The 18,911-nt window shown below is 41.0% G+C and overlaps 1 long non-coding RNA gene across 1 annotated transcript in view; it reads right to left on the bottom strand.

The window, feature by feature from the left end:
- LOC144984197 (uncharacterized) overlaps positions 1-18,911 on the bottom strand; it is a 95,076-nt gene that overhangs the window by 36,337 nt on the left and 39,828 nt on the right. The window lies entirely within an intron of this gene.

The raw sequence follows: 18,911 nt of genomic DNA, 5'->3' as shown, positions 1-18,911 counted from the left end.
AATCATTGAAGCAATCTCTATTCATATGATCTAAGTAGATCGAATCAAGTTGTCAATCAACCGATACAATTAAAAACATATTCAAAAATGAAATAAATGGATTACATCGATATTGTAAAAAACATTTTGATTGAGACACTGCAGGTTTATTTGATGGAAAAAGAAAAAGTCCATCACACCCAACAACACACATGTAATGCAGCAAAAACTGATCAGTCCATCATTCCAGTCCACTGTGTGGAAAAACACTTTGAATTTAGCAAAGTCATGTGACCATACAGTGTGCTGGAATGTTCTAATAATGTTCCAATTGGATAAATTGAATGTGGAAAAACAACAGTGGGCTGAACTTTAGGAAACTCAAATGTGAATGGATTTGTCATTCGTTTTTGTTTGTTGAGGTTTTGGACAAAGATGACATGGATGCTTTTTAGGTCGGTGTATTGGATTGTTCAAACTAAACCAATGTTGACTATGAATCAGATCAGCAACCACAAATTATGATGTGAAAATGAATCGTGGTTATAACCTAGTTACACCCCCAGTAGAAAGTATAAAAATCTAACAGAAAGTACATAATCTGTTTCTCTCAAACTCTTTGTCTTCTTGTTGTGTTTCTACTGTTTTTGTCTTCTTATCTAAATGTAAAGCAAACAAAAAATGTCCAATCACAAGCTTACTTCTACCATGTACAATTGTCTGAAGGTGAACCACAGCGAGGCTGTTGTGTGCGCTAGACTTAGAATCCTATTTCATCACAGCACTTCAAACTTTACCTGAATAAATTAATATGACAAACTTTCTTTAACCACTGAAATGCAGCTTTTAATGTTTGAAGCTGTTATGTCCTATAGACCTTTTGTTTTTGTTAATTGAAATAAAAAGTGCCAGTAAATGAAAAATATGGTTTCTCTGTTAAAAATTTTTTTTAAATTATAGTTTTAAATGGTAAGTAAAAAACATATCTGTATCACATGTTCACAAATTCATTTGAATATTTTGTGTATCACTACCTAGACCATGTGAGAGGGAGAAAAGATACTCATCCCTATATCAAATATTTCAGCCTTTTACATTCATTTTCTTAGGCTTAATAACCTTAAGAACTGAAATAAAGGGTTTTTTTCTCTAGGAATTTTTTTTTGATCAGTTATCATTTTTATTTTATTGTTAATTAGTCATTGTATTTGTCATGTATTGTGTGAATCTGGAACAAAATTAAATTACTTCCATGTATACCAACTTTAATTTGTTTAAGGTACATTTCAATACTAAAAAAACACTTGAGGATTTGAATCTGTGAAAAGTAGAAAGAAACGTTTCTGGCTGCCAGCTGTTCTTGTCAAAGGCAACCTCTGCAGATTTGACAAAAACCATAGCTGCTTTTGGGAATCTTAAATGATTGTAAATAATTTGATGTTTATTTACAACGGGATGTTAGATCAGCCTTTACTAAAACCATTGGAGGGATGGGCGAGGCGCATCATGTGCCTGTTTTCCCAATCCTTAAGAATTCTGGGCTGGATTTCATGGAAACTGTTTCTGGTATCGTCTTACACACACACTTCACCCCCCCCCCCCCCCTCCCCCTCTCCAACCTTCAACCCCCATTTTCGAATCCCCCTCCACAAACCAATTTCCAGCACAGTCACCTCTGCCCCCCCTCGCTGCCTCACACTGGCTAATTGAAACTGACACATTTAATTTTGCCCCACAGCCAGCTTCATTCCAGTGATGGATGGCAGTGGATGAATGTAATTGAACTTTGGAGAAGAGAGGAAGGAAGCAAAGGAGGAGACATCAATTAACATAACCTGACTGGCCACTTCATTTGTCAGCAAAGACTAAGTGCTTAGAATAGAATAGAATAGAATAGAATAGAATAGAATAGAATAGAATAGAATAGAATAGAATAGAATAGAATAGAATAGAATAGAATAGAATAGAATAGAATAGAATAGATTAGAATAGAACAGAAGTTTTTGCATCTTGTTTTTTCGTATCATAAATTTACGGCTGAAATTTCTTCCAGCCGTAATTCAGATTATCGGACTAAGAAAATGTCTTTTAAGATATTTTATATTAGAAATGGAAAATATAAAAAGATTATGACCCTATTTTCACAGGTAGTTTGTTTTTTGCCGTTTGGATTGTACATAAACTGTTTAGTGCTGCTTCCTGATTATGTTTCACCTGCCAGCTCTCTGTAAACTGAGTAACAAACATTTTCTGTATATGACACAAGGCTATGTGCCTGGTTTATGTCACCAAAAAACATGTTTGTTCTTCTTGTGACATAAAACTTTAAGTTTTTTTTCCCCAAGTTGGTTCTGGTGTTTGTTTTTTTACACATTTGACTTAATTAAACATTTAAGAATTTCAGTTTTTGTATTTTTGTAACGGGTCAGCCACTGCAATCTAATTTAATTTTTTGAATCAATTACTCTGCTGGATGTATTTTTCCCAGAAGTCCATAAACACGCAGCCATCAAAGTGACTGTGGGGAAGAAGAAAACAGAACCCAAAAGACTAATTATCAAAGAAACTAAACATGATTAAAAACAAGCAAATAAACTAAAAAAAATTATTTAAAAGGAACAAATCTTCCAACTGCGATATTATTATGGCCCGCAGCAGCAGTCACTGACTGCAAGAACCATATTGTTTTCGCAGTTCAGCGAAAATTTGATCCGCGCCACATACTCAAAAAGTCACCAATATCTGACCTCTGCCAGAAGCGAGGTGTCATACATATAATGACAACCAGCTATTATCCTCAGACGAACCTAACGGAACGTGTGACTTGCACCCTAAAAGTCATGATTCCTCCGTGCCTCCCTGCTCTCTGGCTCTGGGGGCTTCGTGGCGGCCCTGCTGGTCCTGGCCTGGGTGGCGGATTTGGTCACCCGGGGGGCAGTTGTCCCCTGCCTGCTGCCGTGTGGCGTTGGGGGGTTCCGGCTGCCGCTGCGGCGGGGTCTGGGTGTGGGGGTGGCTGGGCGCTCCTCCTCATTCTTTTCACATTCCACCATCCATTTTAGAAGAACATAAACTCTCACCTGAGCACAGGTGTTAGCTCACCTTTGCACTAATAGTTTGCATGATTGAATGAATAAAAGATTTCACAGTTGGTTTAAAGGCATAGGTATGCGTGTGAACACTATCTGTTTTGTGTACATGTGGACATTTTTTTTTTCAGCCAGCAAGTGTGTTGCCCTTTTTGTACTACATTTGAACCTTACTGTAATGACAAACAACCAGTAAACCTGTCTGCTCTATGCTGCTTCATGGTCTTATCCCACCCTCCTCCCACTATCACCCTCCTACCCACCCCTCTCTCTAACATCCCTCTCTCTTCTTCCCTTCTTTCCTTTTCCGTCCGGTCCAACACCAAAGATTTTCAACATGATTGAAATTAATAAAGTTTGGCTTCAATTACAAAAGGGGTTTATTCAGACATACCTTTGGTTTGTCTGAAGATTAATAACCCCTCTTGTTAAAGTAAAATATGTCCAACACAAGAGGCCGTCAGCTCTCATCTGTCTGCCCAGCTGTTGGACAGGACAAGTTGAAAAAAGAAAAAAATAAAAAATATATATATATATATATATAAAATAAAAGTCATGATGTCCTCATATGTAAGCCATTACCATGAGGTGTGGGACAAGTGGCTGCCGGAGTTTCGGTTTGCTATTAACAACACACAGCATGAAAGCACAGGGCGGAGTCCAGCTGAACTGGCATTGGGACGGACTCTTAAAGGCCCCTTGGAGAGATTCAAACACCAAAAACCAGTAATAGATCCTCGACAGCCTCAGTATTGCCTGTTGGAATGACAACATCAGATAGCACAGGAGGTGAGGCAAAGAGTGGGAGTGGCCAGACACAGACAAGCCAGATATTATGATACTCACAGGAAATATCCACAGTTTTGTGTGGGAGATCTGGTCTGGGTTAGAGCACATCCACAGTCTAAAGCCTCTGATAAGTTTTCGTCAAAGCTAGTGCCTAAATGGTCAGGTCCATCGATCGTGACGAAAATTCTAGGTCCCGTAAATTATAGGCTAGAATGGCAGGATCATGATAAAGTTGATACAGTTCATGTGAGCAATCCAAAACAATACATTGGGCATGTATCCCCTCCGGCTGGGGGTGGGGGTGGGGGGGGGACTGTGACACAGCCAGAAACAACATGATCAGCAGCTTTTAAATAGTTTGCTATAAATCTCTACAGGGGCAAAATATACGCATCTTCTGCTGATAAAAATGTCATGGCCATAGCTGTATTGTGTTGGACTGTTATGATGGACATTTGTGACTGTTTTAAACGGACATAACTAAAGGCAGCATGCGCTTTAAGGAGGGCAACGCTGTCGACGAGTGGCCAGAGCTACTAATGACACGGGTTGCTACGAGGAAAAATACCTGCTGTTTTTCCTGACAAACGGAGAGCCTTGTCTGAGGACTTCACTGGATGTTCCAGAGCCGCTCATTTCAAGCTCTACACCCTGGACTACATTTTCTTCCTTTTCCTGGTGAACGGATTATCACGTGGGTTTTTTCCTCCTCTTTTTTTCTTTTTCTCCCATGGAATCTACACGCCAAGGACCTACTGAAAGCCGGTGAGATTGAGCATGTTTGTTTTGTTTTGGTGAAACGCAATGCATTGCTGGGACTGAGATACGAACTAATTTAAGTCAGACTCTAGTTTTTCAACAGAGATTTAGGATTATCTGTGAGTGTATCTATATATATATATATATATATATATATATATATATATATATATATATATATATATATATATATATATATATATATATATATATATATATATATATATATATATATATATATGGTGTTGGGTGTGTATTTTGCTTGATGAATTGTTTCGGGCCTGCTGGAATTACTGAACCACTTAAAACAATCTTAAACTGAGACTGCTTGATTTTCTATGTGGTATGTGTAATATAAGAAAACCACTCTAACTAAAGCCGCAAGTGGCATTGTATGGCCCACGGGCGGTATCCACCCCCACCGTCCGCCTATACCCACCACCTCCGCGCCATCGCTGCCCACCCACCAATATGCAGCACTGCCACTGCTCCCTGTCCCCTGCCCCCCATGCTGAGTAGGATGGGCCGGCATCTGCTGCCGGGGTGTTGGTGGCGCTGTGACTGCTCCTGCGTCCCTAATGTTTCAGCTCTTTTACCGTGCAGGGACGGAGTATACAACATCTGAGCGGGCTGGACGGCATTCTCTGGGCCCTCTATTGGGCACACCTCAATCTTTTCCATTGTGCTTACAGCAACTAGAGCCTGGTCCTCAGGCTCACCATCCCCTGGCCCTGTCTAGGGCCTCCGCTGGTCGCCTGCGTCTGCCTTCCCACTCGGGCGGTCGGTTTCTGCTGCTTCCCCCCTCTTGACCTCAGTGGGGCTGGCGGGCAGGTTTTCACTGGTGCGCTGTGTGGGCTGACCATGGGCTGTGCCTGCCTGCCTCTGGGGTTGGGGGTGGGTGGGGGCTCAGGACTCTTGGGCGGTGGTGTGCCTCTCGTCTGGGTGCCGACGTAGGTCTCGAGCAGTCGAAGCATTGGGTATAGGCCTGGTGCGGTTGGGGTGGGGGGGGGTCCCTGCCGGGTCTCCGGCTCTGCGTGTTCTCTGTTCCTCCTACTCCTCGGCCGCGTGGGCTGCTGGGTCCTGACCTCTGTCTCCGTTTCTTTGCCTGGATCTGCCCCTAGCTCTGGGGTGTGGGGTGTCGGGCCTCCTGCCTCTGCTGGAGCATTCAGTGGGATCAATTTAAACTCTAAGAGGAACACATTCATTCAACCCACCCGCTTATTCACCTTTGCACAAATATGGGCATTGGTATAGTTTGTTTTATCTTTTTCTACACCCCTCTTCATGAATATCGGTAATGCGAATGTGACAAAGGTAGATTTTAGTGGATCAGATTCTGTGTAAGGAGCAGAACAACCAGATACAAGTTTTCAAAAGGTTTATTGTCCAAGTTTCTAATAGTGTCCAGCCTCCAGCAGTCCAAATGCTCCGGGATGATTAGAGGAGCATGCAGTCCAAACCCCATCTAATAAATAAAAAAACACACAGAACCAAATAAAACCCAGTATAAAACAGTAAAAACCCATGCAATAAAATCCACTACAGTAGAAGGGGTTCAGAAAACATCTTGTTGTTTTGGGCTGACTTCGATTTGCACTGAGGGGGTAAATTACTTATCTGAAAGAGGGGTGGGTCGCAACCACACCCCTCTGCTGTTGTCCGTTGCGTCCCCTCTCCACTTTCCAGTCCCATTGTCCACTGGTTCCACTTTGCTGTCCCAGTTATATGGCCGAGCCCAGACTCTACAATGTCCACTTCCTGGGGCTGGCATGCTTCAAGCACCACAACCACCACTGCTGCTGCTGTTGCTGCTTCTGCTGCTGCTGCTCCAAAACACCACGCGTGCAGCCTCCGTCTCTGGTGCTCCACGACACCACACGTGTGGCTCCCCTTGCTCGTGCTCCAACGCTGCTTGTGCAGCTCTTGTAGTGCACCTCATTTTTCCTAGTCCAAGTCCAGCTGTTCATCCTTTTCAAAGGATCAAAACTCCAAACCACCTTAATCACACACCTGCGACACATCAGCAGATTTGCCATGAGCTATTCAAGGGCCCTTGGAGTTTTAGGTTGCACAACCAGGATCAATAAAAAAATTATTTAAAAAAAAATGTAAATGGTACAGGTAGGAAAACCACCCCGTTACATCCCCCCACAGTAGAATATTGGCAGTTCCTGCCATATCACTCATTTGTCACCAAAGCATCCAACCTTAGTCTGACGGACAACTGTTATCACCCCCTTTTTGCCCTGTTCCCACATTCATGTTTGGTTGCAACTATAGAGTCTGATTCGTCTTGGGTTTTAATTGACCATCCTTCTGCCACGTCATTTAATTTGTAACCCACACTCCAGGCTACCGGGGAATCAAAAATCCCTTCATCTCCGAGTGGCATTATCATGTTAGCACCCCTACAGCCTCTTCCAGTTTAGAAGGTAGCCCCAAACCACTCAGCTGTCTGGCCGGTTTGAATTTGAAACTCACACTTCAGACCACTGAAAGGGGAATCATAATTCAAGCTCAGGGGGAACACAACTGCCTAGGAACCTTGCCTTATTCACCCACACCCCAGACCACTGGAGGAGGTATCCAAAAATTGGCCCATATTCATGAATGGCTGCGGGACAATTACACCCATCTACCGTGCCTCATGTTACCTCGGTCCACTGAGTCCCATGGCCTATTAGGCAGGCTTCACAGGGTCCACTCGATTGGCAGCAAACAAGGCTCTTGCGGGCTCAGATTAGGGGTGCCCTCTCTGCCAAGCAGGGACGTTTCCCTCCGGGTGCTTCATACCTGGGCTGCCACCAGACCCTCCAGGGCTGGTCCAGACCCTCCTGGTAGAACACCCATTTCCTGTTGCTGCTGCTGCTCCAAAACACCACGCGTGCAGCGTAGGAAAATCACCCCGTCACAGGATACCTCTACTGAATTGGAGACTTGTATCTGGATTTTTTTTTCTTTCTCTTTTTTTAGTTTTTGTTTGTTTTAAAGCAAAACAGCAGTGGGCACACCGTGGGACTTGAACAAGAGGGCGCTACATTGCCAGCTCAGCACTTCAGAGAGACCCCGTCACAGCAATTGCAGATGAAGTGGAGCAGTTAAGAGACCAGGTTCGCCAGCTTCAGGTGGCCAATGATCGACTGCTACAGCAGCAAGCTTCAGCCGGCCCAGCTAATCCCAGAGACTTTGTGGACCCACCAAGCCCGGCTTTGATGGACCTTAATGTACCTCCCTAGGAAGCGAAAGTGTATGGTGTTCGGGGGATGTGTGGGGGTGGGTATTGATGACTGGGTAGAGGAAGTTGAAGCTTGTGTGCATGCTAGACACCTAGGTGCTCTTGATAAAGCGTATTTCATCTTTGACTATTTAGATGGTGAGGCTAAAGAGGAGATACGATATAGGCCGAGACATGAGAGGGAAAACCCAGAAAAGATTGTAAATATTCTGTATTTTTTAATGACAAGGTTCAGGGCATTAAAAAAGCCATCAACTCCACAACACATATAACTATCGAACGGCCACCTACTCACTCTAAACTGACTCACTTTGTACCTGTCACTGACCAAACTGTCCAAGAGACCATCACCCGTCTGAGCTCGTCTACATGCTGCCTTGATGTGCTACCCACTAGATTTCTAAAGTCTGTCCTGAACAGTGTGTTGCCATCAATTACTCAAATAGTTAACATGTCTCTTCAATCTGGAATATTTCCAGAGGCCTTAAAAACTGCAGTCATTAAACCTCTCCTGAAGAAAAGCGGTCTTGATCCCACTGTACTGAATAATTACAGACCTATCTCTAATCTGCCATTTTTAAGAAAAGTCCTTGAAAAAGTTGTCTACCAACTGATTTTCTCTTATTAAACAATTCATTTGATGTTTTCCAGTCAGGTTTTAGACCCCATCATAGCACAGAAACTGCTCTTATCAAGGTAACCAACGATATCCACCTGAACACTGATGATGGCAAAGTCACTATCTTAATCCTGCTAGACCTGAGTGCTGCCTTTGATACTGTTGATCATGGGATCCTTTTGCACAGACTCCAAGACTGGGTTGGCATCTCTGGATCTGCCCTAAGTTGGCTCAAGTCTTATCTGGAAGACAGGAAATATTTTGTTGAAATTGGGAGTTGTGTCTCAGACTACATGACCTTGACTTGTGGTGTGCCCCAGGGATCGATCCTGGGACCCCTTCTGTTCAACCTCTACATGCTGCCACTAGGGCAGTTAATACGCAGTAATAACATATCTTATCACAACTATGCAGATGATACTCAGATCTATGTGTCACTGACAACAGGTGAATATGGGCCGGTGGATTCACTTAGCCACTGCCTCCTACAGATCAGTGCGTGGATGCAGAACAACTTTCTCCAGCTAAACTCAAACAAGACCGAGGTTATTATTTTTGGCCCACAGAAACAAAGAGAAAGTGTCAGCAGCTACCTTCATTCTCTGTCTCTTAAACCCTCAAATCAAGTCAGAAATCTAGGGGTAATCATGGACTCTGACCTGAAGTTTAACAGCCATATCAAGTCAGTAACATCAGCGGCATTTTACCATCTGAAAAACATTGCCAAAATCAAAAACATAGTGTCAAAGCCATACCTGGAGATACTTATTCATTTATTTGTCTCCAGTAGGTTATACTACTGTAACTGTCTGCTCACCGGCCTCTCCAAACGAGCTGTAAAACAGCTTCAGTACATCCAGAATGCTGCTGCTCGAGTCCTGACCAGAACCAGGAAGTATGATCACACTAGTCCTGTGCTCAGGTCTCTGCACTGGCTCCCTGTACCTCAAAGAATAGACTTCAAAGCAGCTCTGCTTGTGTACAAGTCTCTCCATGGCCGAGCACCAAAGTACATCTCTGACATGTTAGTGCCATATGAACCATCTCGTACTCTGAGGACCTCAGGGGCCGGCCTCCTGTTGATGCCCAGAGTCAGAAGTAAACAAGGGGAATCAGCGTTTCAATATTCTGTAGCTAAAATCTGGAACAGCCTCCCTGAAGTCGTAAGACAGGCCTCTTCTGTGTTCATGTTCAAATCTAGACTTAAAACATTTCTGTTTAGCAGTGTATGACTGAAAGGTCCTATCTGCACTTTTCTTTCCTTTCCTTCCTTTATTTTTAAATCAATTTTCAATTTTTTTCTTTTCTTTTAAAGTAAATTTTACGTTGATTATTTCTATGATATATTGTGATTTTAATGCATTTTTCTGTTTTGTGAAGCACCTTGAATTACTTTGTGTACAAATTGTGCTATACAAATAAACTTGCCTTGCCTTGCCTTGCCTTGAAGGAGTTCAAGTTCCTATGTAGCCTTGTAGGAGAATTTTTTCTCTAAAATACAACAACCAGACCTCCCCTGAGCATGTGCCTCAATCATACAAGTTATTACCTGACCAGTTTATTGAACATGTCCTGGATTCAGACCTTCGTAAGGAGTTAAAAGGGTGATACGTTTAACCCCGCAAATGTCTATGTGGGAGGCACTGACTATAGCAATTCATTGGGAGCGTGAAGGTAGATCAGGGGAGGATCGTCGTGGTGGCCTTTATCCAGTCCCTTATATTTGTGCTATGCAAGGCCCCTCCTCCCTCAGTTGGTGTCATTAGCCCTGAATTGGTGGAGTTGCGTGCTCTGATCTTAAAGCAGCAAGAGCACATTAATAAGCTGACTGATGCTATGGCCACATTACAACGCCGCTTGCTGCTTTAATTAGATAGACAGATAGATAGGTAGGTAGGTAGGTAGGTCGGTTGGTCGGTCGGTCGGTCGGTCGGTCGGTCGGTCGGTCGGTCGGTCGGTCGGTCGGTGGGTTGGGTGGGTCGGTCGGTCGGTCGGTAGGTAGCTTTTTAATTGTCATTTGCCCAGCTTTTACACTGGCATACGATATTAATTCCAGTACAACCCAAACAAGATCAGACATACAACAAATACGCATGTACAGTTCAGAGTTGACTGAGGCTGCAGCAGTAAATGCGCTGCCTTGCTTAGGATGGGTGTAGATAAGTTACATTTTTAGAGATATATGGAAATTGTGGCCGTTGGACTCTTACCAGTTATATCAGATTAAATTTTGACCAATCACAGAGTCGGATTTGGTAGTGACGTATAGACATTGTTTATTTGGTGAACCCAGACGCGTAGACAAGTCTGATAGCATCTGTGTTTTTGTTCAAATAAAGATAAACTAAGCCACTCTTCTGATATGGATATCTGCCATTGCTACAACACTACAACACCACCATTTCCGTTCTGTGACTAAATTGCAAGATTTGTCCTGCTTCAACATCTCCTCTTCCACATGGTTATGGACATGTGCTTGTAAACAGTAGAAAAATAAGAAGAAGCCTCACTCTGCTTGTCCACTCTGAACACCATGGGTTAAATGTGTGTTCATGAAAGGTGAACGAAAAGGTGTGTAGGTAGATTTAGAGTCTGATCAGCTGTATTAGTTGATATATTTTCCCTTAAACATCCATCCTCAATTTGCTTTATTCCATTTAGGGTCATGGGGCTTCCAGAGCCTGTCCCAGCTACTACTGGGGAAAGGTGGGATACATCCTAACCACAACACCTTTGTGCAGCCGTCCCTCAAACATGTAATGTCAAAATGATTAATCAGGAAGCCTAATTTACATGACAGCAGCAATGTTGTAGTTTTGACCAAAAACACAGAACACTAACAAGATCAGCCACATGCATACATTCATAAATAGATGTGAAATTGTTACTGTTTCAAGAAGGTTTTACAGGTAAAAAAAAAAAACAATCAGGATAATAAAATGAAATCTTAAGAAACGTTGTTATTTTTGGTAATCATTTTCTCACTGCCACTGCCTTCTCTTCCTTCTTTCAATGCTCCATCTCTCCCTCAGCTAATTATATCAAGACATATAGTGGCTGTGTAACAATATTCTCCATAGAGTGCAGAGGGATTATGAATAATTGAAACGCCATTATCCCCTGCTATTACATGTTGAACAGAGCAACAGGGACAGCCAACATAGATAAAAGCAAAACCACCATTACTCATCATCATTTTAGACTGCTGCTAATCCACATGCAGAGATATAATGTTCTTTTATCAAAAGTTTTGTTTTTGGAAAGAAAAAAAATGATGAGGAAGAATTCTTTTGAAATTGTGTGTTGTTTCATTTTGACAGACAGCTGTTCTCCAAACCCAGGCATTTATAAAGGCTGTCAGTGAACTACGATGTAAAAGTATAGTGTATAAAATGGACATTGTGAATATTGAACACACTCACTTATCATTCACATTGTTTGGTCAGTTACCTCAGACTCTGGTAAAACATCAGGGACACCTGTTGAGATGGCTCATCATCTTTAAATTTTGATGGTTGTGAGTTGATCATTATTAAAGCCAATGAAATATATTTCAGTCAGACAGCTCAGGCAGTAGAGAAAGATTTATTTTCCATATTTCTTTTAGTTTGGCATAAGGCTCCATTCAGATTCAATAAAACCAAGATCTCCATATAAAACTACCCCTAACGGAGCTCACAGGTGGAAGCTGGGGAGGAGGAGGGGGCAACAAACGCAGAGCTCGTGGAAATGGATGAAGAGTGCTTGGGCCGCACACCTGGATCTTAAGTAGGACGCTGAACAGGTGAGTTCATTGGGCTGAACCGCCCGCAGAGAGGAGTAAACAGGTAAACGCACTGCTTGAGATGCCTGCCTGAAATTCTCCCAAGGTCGCTCATTTTAAAAATAGTTTCAAAAAAGGATAAATGCAGATGTTCCTTTGCTGTTGCTACAGACACTTTAATGGTTCTCTGTCACTAAAAAGATTAAACAAATCCTTCCAGGATTTTGCGACGTTGCAATTGCACCAGTTCCAGGGAGTGCAACCAACTGCAATTGCACAGTTTTCTTGACAGCAACTTTCACTAACCTCTTTTTTGAAAATGGACGCAACTCTAGAGTTTTTGTGTGCTGCATCATAAAGGAATTGTTAGTAAATTCATAAAGGGACTGTTTAACTTCACAGAAAAAAATAACAAAACAAGAACTTGCTTTTTTGGATTTCTTGAGCTGCATATTGCTTTCGTTGTAAAAACCAGCATAGTTGAGTGGATTGGGGCTTGCAGTGTCTGCTCACCGGGTCTCCTCCCACGGGCCGCAGTCGGACCCAGCTTGAAAAAATGGCTTAGGATCACCCTCCCATGGGCCCCCCACTTCTAGGAAAGCTCAAAAGGGGTGGAAAGCTCAGTTACCTTGAAAGCTCAGTTACCTTCCCACCCCACCCCGAGGAGCTGGAGGAAGTGGCTGGGGAGAGGTAAGCCTGGGCATCAGCCGGTCCCGGGATGGATGGATGGATGGAGGGATGGATGGATATAATAAGAAAAAAAGCTAGGGCAACATTGGAATCAAAACACACTACAGTCAGTAAATTTCCTTTGATGTTGCTGTTTTTTGTTTTTTTAAACATCTTCTTGTAGAAATTTTTTTCTCACTATGAAAGATTTTTATAAAAAATCCAAATTAAAACTGTATTTTTTTAAGTTGCTGTGAATCAGAAGGAGATGAAAAAAATGCAGTTTAGACAAGATTGTATTTGTTACATGGAAGCTACGTAACAAGGCCACAGTCTCCCTACTCCGCTCCATTCTGATGCATCCACTTGTTTTCCTCGTCTGAGCTGGAATCTGAATCAGAACTGTACGGCTGGATAGCTCTGATGTTGCTCATCATTTTTGTTGCACTGCTAATGTTGGCTTGGGGTGGGAGGGGCAGTAAGGTAACGGGAGAGAGTGCAAACACGGGGTTGATGGGATAACAGCGTAGGCTAACTCCATCTTAACAGTCCGGCCCAAAACTCAGAGGTGAATTTCTAATGAAATCCTGCTGCTTGGCAGACACCGTGTCCTAGAACACAGCACACATTTGGGGGATTTTGTCCATAAAATTGCATAATTTTGATTAAGGTTGCACTCAATTAGGTCTGTATTGCTCAGAATGTCGTTTAAGAAACTGTTCATTATTTTCTGTCTTCAGTCATCGACACATATCAAACTTGTTTTTGAATAGCAGTCTGAGTTTTGAGCCTCAGAGCATCTTTATGAAGCTTTTGAGGTCTTTTAAAATATAATAGATGAACATGTTCAAGCTGCACTCCAGACATTATGTTAATAGGAAGTATATAGTCCTTCTGGGACTCTAGCTGATCCTTCAGATTCATGAAAACAACAGTGCAATCTTTGAAGCAGAAGTTGTTCTCCTGGTGCTTTATTCAAAATGGATCAATCAAGACGTTTTCACATTAATGTTAATTTGTTTCAGATCCAACAAAGAAGTCATGAAACAGACACACATCCCATATATGTATACAAAATATGCATTACTTTGAAGACTTTGAAGGCTTTGAGATCTTCCCTTCCTTTTTCCTCAGTCTAAAAGACATTCTCTCTAAAACTTTATTGGCATTTCAGTTCATTTAAGTTTAAGTTTTATTTCATCCAATGAGTGTTTTTTTTTTCTAAAGATGAAGGATGGTACAACTATATAAAGTGGCACTACTGTCTTTGAATTTTTCCCTTGGCTCTTTGATTACCATCTGCGCTGTCCTTCCTAACAACTTTGAGGGCTGGCTACAGTCCCACGCAACTTGTACTTTTTAATAACATTTGCAACTGCAGTCACTTGAGACCATGGAGATGCCAGAGTTTTTCACTTTAAATGGGCTGATCAACAGATAGACCCAAATGGAAGCTAATTAACAATCGTAATTAGGTAAGAGTTACTTTGAGACACAATGAAAACTCTTAAGGCTGCTTGAAAACATCTTAAAAATGAAAATGTGAAGGATTTCTTTTTCAACTTTTCCTAATTGACACCATGACATCCATGGAAAAATGCAGACAAATGTTTATTTTTCTTTTGAGAAATAAAGTCATAAAAAGTGGAGACCATAGCCTCTAAGTCTCTATTGTACAAAAACATAAAACAATGATGTCATCCATCACAGCTCCTGCCTCCAAAGGAGTTCTACTCACATATGTTTAGATTTTGTTTGATTTACATGAAATGTGTTACTTTAAAAATCTTAAAACCCACTATTGACAATTGTGTTTTGTTCTTGTGGCCTTTTTATCACAGAGCTGACATAAATAAAGATAATGAAGCTTAAAATACATTTCTGAGTATTTCTTTATTCAAATCGTTGTGAATGAGGAGCAGACGAAAAAAGGAGATTTTACAGAGATTGTATTTTTCTGCATAAAAAAATACACTGGGTGGGCCACAGTCTCCCTGCTCTGCTCCATTCCCATTCATCCACTTGTGGACAAATAGATCCACGTACGTGTATGTTTTCCTCGTCTGAGCAGTAATCTGGATCAAAATTGGGCTGGACAGCTCCAATATTGTTCACCATTTTGGTTGCTCCAGTAATTTTAGGTTTGGGGTGTAAGGGGCTGTAAGCTAACATGAGAGACTACAAACAGAGATCTCAGCAATGGGTGACGGGAAGTGGGGTGGGGCTGCTCCGCACCAACAGTCCCACCCTCAACTCAGAGATGAATTTCTGGTGAATTACCGTCACTCTGCTGAAACTATGACTGACCAATTGAAGATCATTTTCTGTTGAGACCATTGTATTGTTCAACTGATGCAGTAAAGTTCAGTCAAGATCAAGAACATTGTAGTGTCTCTGAAGACTTTTGCTTTTTAATTGTAGACTGAGCTGATTTCTGTGAGGAAGACAGAGAAGCTGAGAGTCGGTGCAGAAATGTTGTTGTTTTTGTTGCACAGACTTACAGGAGCTTCTTTCGGCTCAACTCAAGACCAAAACAGGATGCAACAGTTTTCCTGTTGTACGGGCTGCTGTTGTTTGCATACATGCTCAAATCCACAAGTCACCTGGGAGCAGGCAGAAGTAGGGCAACCTGTTCCAGATTTTACCTACATCAGACTGTGGAACAGGAAAAAAAAAAAATATTGAAGGAAGTGCAATGAGAAAACGATTATTTCTGTCATGCCACAGGAGAATGTCCATATGAAAACAATTAGTCTCTTTTCTACTGGTTTGATTAACACTGTACCTAATATTTAAGCCCTGAGGCCTGTGGCTCAGGAGACTGTGCTAATTAAAACATATATCCTGAGCCTTTCATTGCCAACTAATTAAAACATATAGCACCTTCAATCGTCAGAAATAGCTAATTTAATCATTTCATACTCTTCGTGTTGGTTGCCTCTTAATTAGTTGGCATTACCTTCAGTCATAACTGCTGCCTAATTAAGACATATAGCTCTGTCCTTCCTATTTTACCGTTTTATTATGGTGAGCGGTTCTCCTGTCTACCCCATAGGCTCCAAGCCTTTTCATCTACCACCAAAATCTAGAGCTTTTCCCAAATTATTGAAGAAAAAGACATAGACTTTTCATTTTTTTTCACTATCATGGAAAAAGCTGCTTTATTCCTCCCTCAATTACATTCTTTTTTGATGAGTTGTCACCTTGTCTTTTTTACTACCACACACCAGTACATTTTGAATATTAACTGCTAATAATTAAAATATTTCCGATAGGTAGTTGATATTTGAAATTGTGTTGCAGTTTGTTTAACTCCTACCAGGTTAGGCTCGAAGGTCTATAACAAACAATATTTATGTTTGTTTTTGTTCAAAAAGATATGTTTGTGTTTTTTAATGAATTTTAATGGTTTTTGCATTCAGTCCACAATTAGTTTGGTTGTTAAACTAAGTTTTAGTTTTTGGCAATTGGCGAACTGCTTTTTAGTTGTTACAGAAATTTAGGAGATTTATACTTAATGTAAACTGATTCAAACAGTTATTTTAAGAAATAAAACAAAAACATTCTTAATTTTATGCAAACATTTGTAACCCAAATGCAAATTCTGATTTGTAGCTATGTACTTTGGTTGTAAACACATTTTTCCTACTTTAATCCAAAGTTTTTCACAGCATGGAATTATAATGTGACATAGAGTCTATACCATGAAGGGAAAAACTCTGTTTTTAATTCATACGTGTTTGTAGGATGAAGGTCAACATTAGGAAATCCATTTGTGGCTTCAATTTTCCGTTTTTGAACTCTAACATTCTTATTTTTGATTTTACATATAGTCACAAATTACACCTCAAAAAATGTGATTATAACAATTTAAACTGAAATAAATCTGGATTCCACATAAAATAACTTTTGTTTTTTTTCGTTATTACATCCATAAATACATTTGTTGTTAATGTCTACGATACAATCAAGATGTAGGTTCATCTGAATTTGAAACACGGAGCACAAAGAATGCTCGCTGCACAGTCTTAGACAGTCGCCTAAACAATAGGATTCCAAGCTTCCATACAAGGATTTTATTCATGTTATTCATGGACTTTTCATCCGCTTTTAACACCATAAATAATAATATGTTGCTGCATTATCTTTCATCGCTACAGGTTCACAAAATGTTGATTTTATGGATCAGAAAATGTTTATGTGACAGGTCTCAGCATGTGATGACAAACAGTGTACAGTCCAGCCAAATGATTTTGAAAAGCAGGCTTCCCCAGGGCTGTGTTCTGTCCCCAATTCTCTTCTCTGTGTACACAGTTTCCATCTCCTGCAACACAGAAGGACTGACCCACCTGAAGTATGCAGACGATTTGACCCTGTAGCACATGTGACGGACTCCCCGCACTGACAAAACACCAAACAGCAGGTCAACACTCCTTGGAGGGGGGAATAGCTCTGGGGATTTTTTCCAACCCCTCATGATCAAGGACCAGCAGGTGGAGCAGGTACGTAGACTCCTACAACCCTTGTGCTATCTTAGATGACCCCACCCTCACATTGACGTGTTCTCCCTACCATGACAAAGGTGGATAAAGGTGGAAAGATTTCATGTAATCCATGGACACCAGTGAAGATCACAAATCATTGAAGAAAAAAGGTTCAGAGCACTGTCTAGTGGGTCTAGATGACCCAACTCCCAATGTTAAAGTGCCTAGGATAGCACAAGGGTATAATGGGCAGCAGCCAAAAAACACAACAACGCGTCTAACTTTTGAGAAAATTGGGATTTTGTCATGTCAATAAGAATATCTCGTCCATGGTGAACATTTCACTCATAATCCATCCACACATCTAATATTTTTTCCTGCTTCAACTTTCTCACCTTAAAACAAAAAAGCAGACAAACATCCTCTATAAAAACAAATCAGACTACCAAATTGATATAAACACCATGATCTCCTCTTAGGGATCTGTACATGTTATCAGTGATGAAGACAGCCAGCCTCCATCACTGAGGACACCAGCAACCCTGCCCATCTCTTCTTCTCTCTGCTGCCGTCAGACAGGCGATAATGAACCCAGCTGGCCGGGAAAACATCTACAAGAAATCATTTATGCCCAATGCAGTCCCTCTGTTTAATTCTCTACAGCACTAGTTTTAAACTGTGTGTGGACGGTGCAGTCTGTGATTGTTATCAATTTTATGTATTTATTTATTTTTCAAGCTATTTTAATATGTTTGCTTTGATAATTGTGTTAATTGTATTCATTTAATTTAATATTAAATATTAAATTAATTAATATTTTAACGTGTCCTTCTGTGTTGAAAGATGAATTTGTGTTCATACAAGGGACAATAAGGTTTATCTATCTATCGAAAACATTTTTTTTACCGAAAAAGTCGCTCTCTACGTGTAAGGTCACCTCAAGGAATCTGACTCTTCTCACAATTCTAAGCTACCTTAAAAAGAGAAAACATTTACAAACTTGCAGGAAGAGTGTGAAGATGTTAAAAAGCCTTTATTGCTCTTGGAATGCCAAACAAGAAAATGCTGGTTTAAAAACATGCCCCACAGTCAACAGGTCCGGATTATCATTTGTTTTAGATTGGGAAAAAATGTAGAGAAATAAAGAACAAACTTGTTAAAAAACAAAAACAAATCTTGTCCCTGGGTTCTGTTCTGTTCTCTTTAAGGGTTGATATAAAGAGAAGAAGAGACAGACAAATGTCCACAATCAGGGCCAAATACAGTGAAGCTGCTTTTGGGTTTTGGGGAAACCTGGAACAGACTTCCTCATCATGTCACAGGACCATATTCTAACAACGCTCAAGCCCACATTAAAAACTTTTATCTCTGGGTTTGACTTCTTTATGGAGAGAAATTAGACTCAGTCGGATTTGTGCGTGCGTAATTCTTGATTTGTGCGTAAATTAGGATTTGTGTATGCATACGTAAATTGCATTTTGTATTTTTTTCATTTTATATTTTTTTAACTTATACACAAAACGTATTA

This window comes from Oryzias latipes, chromosome 15 (assembly GCF_053564925.1).
Source record: "Oryzias latipes strain Hd-rR chromosome 15, Olatipes_Hd-rR_3.1".
NCBI lineage: Eukaryota > Metazoa > Chordata > Actinopteri > Beloniformes > Adrianichthyidae > Oryzias > Oryzias latipes.
This window is presented reverse-complemented; position numbering and strand designations above follow the sequence as displayed.